This window comes from Diadema antillarum, unplaced genomic scaffold (assembly GCF_040938485.1).
Source record: "Diadema antillarum isolate AM-2024a unplaced genomic scaffold, OU_Dant_1.0 scf00000018, whole genome shotgun sequence".
Classification (NCBI taxonomy): domain Eukaryota; kingdom Metazoa; phylum Echinodermata; class Echinoidea; order Diadematoida; family Diadematidae; genus Diadema; species Diadema antillarum.
In genome coordinates, this window is record NW_027270907.1 from 1,955,001 (window position 1) to 1,962,298 (window position 7,298).

Sequence of the window (7,298 nt, forward strand, 5' to 3'; positions counted from 1 at the left end):
TTTGCATTAGTTCGCATTAGTTTGCGTCAATTAGTAGGACCCACTGGTACCACTAGTATAAAACCTTCGCGACGCCGAGAGCTAACGTTGAGTACACGTGTAATTATAGTGGGGTGGCTTAGTGAAATTATCGTGACACGGCGGACAAAAGCATGATTTTTTCACCAAAGGTACTTCATGATGTACCTTCTCAAAAAATAGGGTGCTCCAAGAAAATTGATGCTGGGAAGGAGGTCAGAGGTCAAAGGTCAATGACCTTTATTTGTGAAACAGGTTTTTGGCTATTTCTCAGGTCAGGAATATCAAATCTGGATAAAACTTGGCAGGAAGAATATTGAGAACAAGTAAAATATTTTGATTGAATTTGGAGTGAATTTTCCAAAGGTCAAAGGTCAAAGGTCAATGAACTTTTTCTAAAAATCATGTTTTTGTTTATTTCTCCAGGTAGGAAGATTCAATTTTCACAAAATTTGATATGAATGTTGTATAGAAGGTACTAAGAGTATAAACCAGGGGTCAAATATAATTGTTGATTTGTGCGTTGCCATGGCAACCCAAAACTAGGGTTTTTAATTGAAGTTAGTTACAGGAGGCTATTTTCCAGTTTGGAAGAGATTCCATTTGAATAGGTACAACTGATCGACGGGATGTATACAGGTTTGAAATACTTTTCATTAGTGTTAAGTGGTATGTTGCCATGGCAACTACATATATAGATTTTGGTTAAACTTAAAGGAGACTTCAGAACTTATGAATTTGAAGAGATTTCCATCAGGGTTGGTATAATTGATCAACAAAAAAGTCGCCAGACAAAGATTTGTCACCTTTATAGCATGTGGGTTGAGTGAATGCAGCAACAATAGTAGAACACATCAGTGAGAGTTTGAGGAAAATTGGACAATCCGTTCTAAAGTTATGAATTTTTGAAGTTTCTGCTCATGCAGTCGAGGCTGGATGAGAAGACTACTATACCTTGTAATGTCACATGTGTACAATGATATAAAGAATGAATAAAGACAATTCAACATAAATTATTTTCGCTTACAAAAGGATACTCAACTTCTCTTTCAGAAGGCAGGGGGAATAATATTACCCTTGACATACGTCAGTAGCAAGTCAAAGAAACTATGTGAACTTTATTCAAAAAGTATGGTTTTGTGAAATTCTCATTTTATTTTCCTTAGAATGTGCGCATGTGACATCATGCACTGTGGTAGTCTTTTCATCCCGCCGCGACTGTGCAGATACCTTAAAAATCATAACTTTTGAACGGATTGTACGATTTTTCCAAGCTTTCTGTGATGTGTCCTACTAATATTGTTGTATTCACTGAATCCATGTGTGCATGAAGGTGGACTTGTCCTCAAAAGAGCAGACTGTAAGCTTTAAAATGATGTATCACACAATTCAAAGGGATTCCCCTAACCTATCTAAATAATAATACCGGTACTGGAAAGAAAGCACACACTCTGGATAAGTATGAACTGAGAAAAGAGGCTGCATTGTCTATTTTAGCGTTTAATCTTTACCAAGCTGTCTCATGTCAATATGTTCGTCTTTTCTTCCCCCCTCCAATTTTCATTTGAGTTTGTCATTATCAATTTTTGATGATAAGAACGATGCCACAAGGCATTGTTTCTTAAAAATGCTTCACCTGCTCCTTCAGGTCCAAAATCTACATCAATATATATAATTTTCCTGATCTCCTCAACATTTTCCCAAAATAAAGCATACACCTTTTATGCATTGAGTCCTCCTTTTTGTGGATAATTAAAGGCAAAACCCCAAAATTAGTGCTTGAAAATTATTCTTAAGTGTGAGTTACGGATAGAAAGAACCTCTGTAAAAATGAATCTGTATAATCAATGTTAAGTATTGTCAATAACACAAAATGTGAACAATATTTCTATGATAACATGTTTCCAGACTAAACCGTCCGCATTTATGCTTTAATGAGAAAAATACTGATATCTCTTTACATGTTTGCTTTGATTGCAAAAACTGTATATGGTAGGATGTCTTGTGATACAACAGGGGGGGGGGGCATTTCATGAAGCAGTTTGGTCAAATATTTTTCTGACAAACTGTTACAAACTACAGAAATCCTTGCATCTGATTGGCAGAGAGCAAATTTGTCCGACAACTTGTCAGACAAAATGCTTCATGAAATGCCCCAGACCTACACATATTATGCATAAAATGTGATATCCTGAACATTTTTTTCAAGTCACTCTCCCAAAAGTGTATATATAGGACCTTTAAGTTTTTCTTGTGTTTGTTCCTGGCAGATTACTAGTACACAAATGCTCCAATCCATGATGACCTAACGGAAATTAAGGAAATTAAAATGAATATACAGCTGTACTGAAAACCAAAACTACAGATACTAATAACTTACTTCATTCTTCTCTCCCCACCCCACCCCTTCTTTTTGGTTTCTTGATATACTAGTAGATCTAGCTAACTTTGATAATTGTCATTATGTAACATCATCTTCAATTGACAAGGCGATAAAACTTAACAATCATTTCATTATGCTGCTGGACTAATGGGGTCAGTTGAACTATATTGTTTTTAATGTACTATACTTTTTCCTCCTGTCAATCACATGTATTTTGGGTGGAATGTATTTTGACATAAAGCATCATAGAATCAACCGCCTTTGGGGTCGGGAAATTTGTCATATTGTATTGTGATTTAGATTCTGCTCTATGCCGATTTTGTTTTATTTCTATCAACTTTTTAAACTCCCCCATAGACTTTGTTCACCAGCCAACTACATCCCACCCTCTTTGGATAATGTGAACCAATCAAACATTGCTTTTACTTTTTAATAACATGTCTATACATAGCTATCAGACCAAAAATATTCAAACCGCTTGAAGTCTTTATGAGTGAAATTACAAATATCAATATATTTTTAAGAATATTCAAATTGTCTAAATTCAACTTCATCTATGAAAACAAACTTTTAACCTTTTTAAACATTTGAATAACCCCCATAAGAAATAAGAAACATATAGAGAGGGGAAGTGCGGACTATAAAAATTGCTTACGGGAACCAGGTAATCCCTGCGCTAAACCTATGGAATTCACACAATCTTGGAGGAAACAGGTTAAATTTGTTAGGAAATATGTAGGGTAATACCCAAAACCTTAAGTTCTCAATGGAATATGCAGCTCTTCTACTGGTAAACTAGTAGTTCTGGGAGAAAAAAATGAGCTGTGACATAGTCCTACACCTGGCTAAGTCATTGCCCAAGATTTAAAGTATCTGAGCCAGAGTCACATGTCACTCTTTGCCATTTCTCTACAGGAGGTAGACAGTACTAAAAAAAAATCCTTTACCAGAAATTATATCAAATTATTTAATGAAAAGGTGCTTAAGAAAACTGGACTATTCCAACACACCTCCCTCAGGTCTGCAACACAGACTAACCACCTGCTACCATAGGAACACCAGTAAAAATGGTGTATTATTGGTAACATGCACATAATATGTCGAATTATGGGTCTGAATTTTAAGACTAGCAACCATGTACATTGCATTGCATTGTACAGAAACCTGGCGAATGCCCTGTGTATAGTCTTTGAATTCAGACATTATTGTTATGTACAAATTAAGGGCATTTTCTCATTTTTTCTGTTAGCGGATTTCTTGGAGCACCCCCTAATTTTGATCCTCATATATATACAAATGTCTGAGGAAAAAATGACACTTTTGTCCGGCGTGTCACGATTATCAGTATATTTGTCACTAAGCCACCCCACTATTAGTATCCTAGCGCAACAAGCGGTGTAGTACAGTGTACAATTGTAGTTACTACTCGAGGTACTAGGTGTGCCTGTGCGTTGTGGTGCGTGGACGTGTGAGCAAAGTAGGGAGCATAGAGATGTATACTAATTAGTATATATCTCTATGGTAGGGAGGTGTCCCTCCGCTCCCTGCTTCTTCCTGAGCTGGTACATGGTGAAAGGGATCAGGGGTTACCGCATCGCAACAGTCTACTAGTACCACACTACTGCCGCCGCCGGACGGACGATATACCGGTACCTGATAATCGGTGCACCGCCTAAATACGTGAAAGGATGGATCGTATTTTTAGACACCTCTTTTTTTAGCTCTCCATCCAGACCACCACTACCAGGAACAGCTGAACTGCTATTGCAAATCACTGAAGTCACAATATATTGTTCCTACTCGCCCTACAGCGAGTAATCAGAACAGACGGAGGAGAGAGAATCAGGACGACAATGAAGAATTCGAAGTACAGTAAGGATGGGATCGTCGATGACGGGCACGATGAAATGAGAACTTCTAACTTGTTAACGTTAGACTTGCACCAGAACAGGGTCTAGACGCTCGATTGTTGGCATTACGTCATACGTGCGCCAATAAAGTTGCAATCATAGTCAGTAGATCCTAGTGATTCCAGTAATAGTGGTGTCAAGATAGTCAGAAAAAGTGAATAAAATTCTAACACTTAACACTAGTAACAGTAAATGGATCTAACACATGAACGCCCTATCTTCTAAAAAGGTTTAATACCTGTTAACAGTTGTCTAACGTTAGATTCTAGCTGGTCTGGAACAAGGTCAATTAGGACCCTAGTCAAAATAAATTGTCGAAGGAATGGCAATGACTCTTGAATGAGAGAAGTATAATCGTGATATAGTCCCCACCGCTGCGTGTCCGTATTAAATACAACCCTACCTAACCCTATACCCTAACCCTAGTCCGCGGGTGCACGCGCACTGCGGTGGGGACTATATCATGATTATGCCCTATAATCGTTATATAGTCCCCACCATAGGCGCCCCACATGCCCTATGTAGTGTATGTTCTGACTGTTGATTTAGAAAAATATATAACATTAAGTTAGAGTAGAGGCCTTGGGGGGGGGGCGTAATCAAAATTTTTGGACCTTTTTTTTTTACATTTGCGAGGGAGCGGAGCGACCAAGCGGGGGAGGGTGTCCCCCCTCCCACGGTAGGGAGTTTTTGAATCTTATATCTTAAAATGGGGCATTTGGTGCATACAAAAGTGACTTTTCGGTATGGTTATGGTAGTGCAGCTTAGAAATAAGGTACCAGGTATGGCATTAAAACTAGGTTATGAAATTTACAAGGTTTTTGACAGTTTGCTGAAACACCACCTGGTCACTTCTTTTCCTGTTGTATATAGGGTAAAAAGCCCTCAAAAAAACAAAAATGTCTTTTACAAAAAGTGGACCTTTTGAAAATTTGGGGGAGGGGGTCGTACGTACGACCCTCCCGACCCCCCCGACCCCCCTTGCATGCACCCATGATTTTTACTTGCACTGACTGTGTAGCAGTTAGCCCAACTCCTCTATAGTTTACACCATGCACTTGATTGAACTTTGAAGGAGGCAGACTGATCGAACCAGAAAAAGAAGGAAGTGAAACATCAACAGAATCTGGAACTAGACCCTAAGCTAAATGCAGAAGTGAGAGGCTTTTGAACTTAAAGGTAGGGGATATCTTTTACAGACCTTGCCCCAAAATGCAGCAAAACATTATATATGAACCTCAGGGGACTTGTTTAGGCCACTGCTGAGAAATTTGGAAGTCAACAGTTATCTACAATATGAATAATGCACAAAACTCAACTACACTAGGTAGTTCTTTGTGTCAGACACACTTAAGCCTTTTTGTTGCAGTCTTCTGTATTTTTTATCTATAAACACAAATCTAAAAGTATAAGAGCTGATGTGGTAACATATAGAGTGTGTGACAAGAATGTTTGTAAGTTTTGATGAACTTTCTTCACAAAATATACATGATGGACACACATGCAGTGCATGGGTCTGCAAAGCTAGCCTAGTAATGTAGTGGAATTTACGGTGAGCCCCGAAAAAAAATTCAATTCAAAATCTAACGGTCAATAAAATGTACTAAATGTTACCTTCCACTTTCAATACTTTATGGGAGTTCCTAAAATGATACTCTCTTCAACATACCACTGTATTCATACAACTCTTCATTTAAGGCATGCAAATGGGATTCCCTACCTTTAAAGCGTGCATTCAGTAGAGTACCAGGTATCTAAACATCTAACTGTACACAGCCCAGTCGCTGTAAGTAGCAACAGCGTACTAACAGCGTCTGGTCGGGCTACTAAACATCTATCTGTAAGCGTACAGTAATGTAAGATCTAGAGTAGGTCTAGAAGCAAGGTGGTTCTATTACATGGCCTAACGACATAATAGAATCTAGGTCTTTGAGTTGGAGGAAATGTTGTCTGAGTATCATAGATTTTACTTGATCTAACAATCCAGTAACTTGGATATCTAGATAGTGTAGCTAAATTCAATTTTTATTTAAGACACTGCTGCTGCTACAAGGTATATAGCGTTAACATTCAACAGTATCAATTCTAGGAACGTGTAGGATTTAGATGCTACTCACTTGGTATCACAGAAGAACCCAAAGTTACAGATACTGTCTTCAAAATACAGTATCTAAACAATATCATGCTGTATCCTAAACTTTCTGCATACATGTATCATGACAGCTGAAAGTGATAGTTCAATAAGACAGACTAAGACTAGAGTCTCATGACTTTGTGTCTGATACAGGTTCCTAGGTACAACGTAGTATTGCAATAGATATAAATTTTCAAAAACAAACTGTTTATTCCCTGCAGATTTTGATATATATGGTACTGGAATAAAGACTCCATTGCCCAGATCATGGAGTGGGCAAGGCTCTGGCTGGAGCACTGTGGGACCGTCCACCTCAGTTACAAGAAACACAACAGTCAGTACATCTGGAGGCCTTGGAAGAACATCTGGCACTTCTGCGTCATCTCTTTTGGGAGAAACGTCATCAAGTTCACATCGGAGGCATTCTAGAGTGAACAGTGCATCAAGGTAGATTTAAATTCCCTAGTGTTGTTCAAATTATAATCGAGGACATTCTGGAGTAAGGTCAAGAGTCAAAGATCAGAGTCAATGCCTCTTTTACTGGAACCAAATCAGATGTATGCAAAAAAAAAAAAAATGCAACACCAAATCAAACAAATTTAGTATGGATTGCAAAGTGAAATGCAAAGTGAGAGATAATGTGAGACAGTTCAATGCATTATGATAGAGAATAATTTCCCAACTCAAATTTAATTTGCCAAGTATAGCTGATGAATAACAATTCAAATGGTGTCCTGAAGGCCTACACTTCTACTCAACAAAACTGCTACACATAAGAATGCATAGCAAATTGTGATGCAGTATCAGGAAAATTATTGCATGTTACAGCAATACTTATTTTCTGTAAGAAAT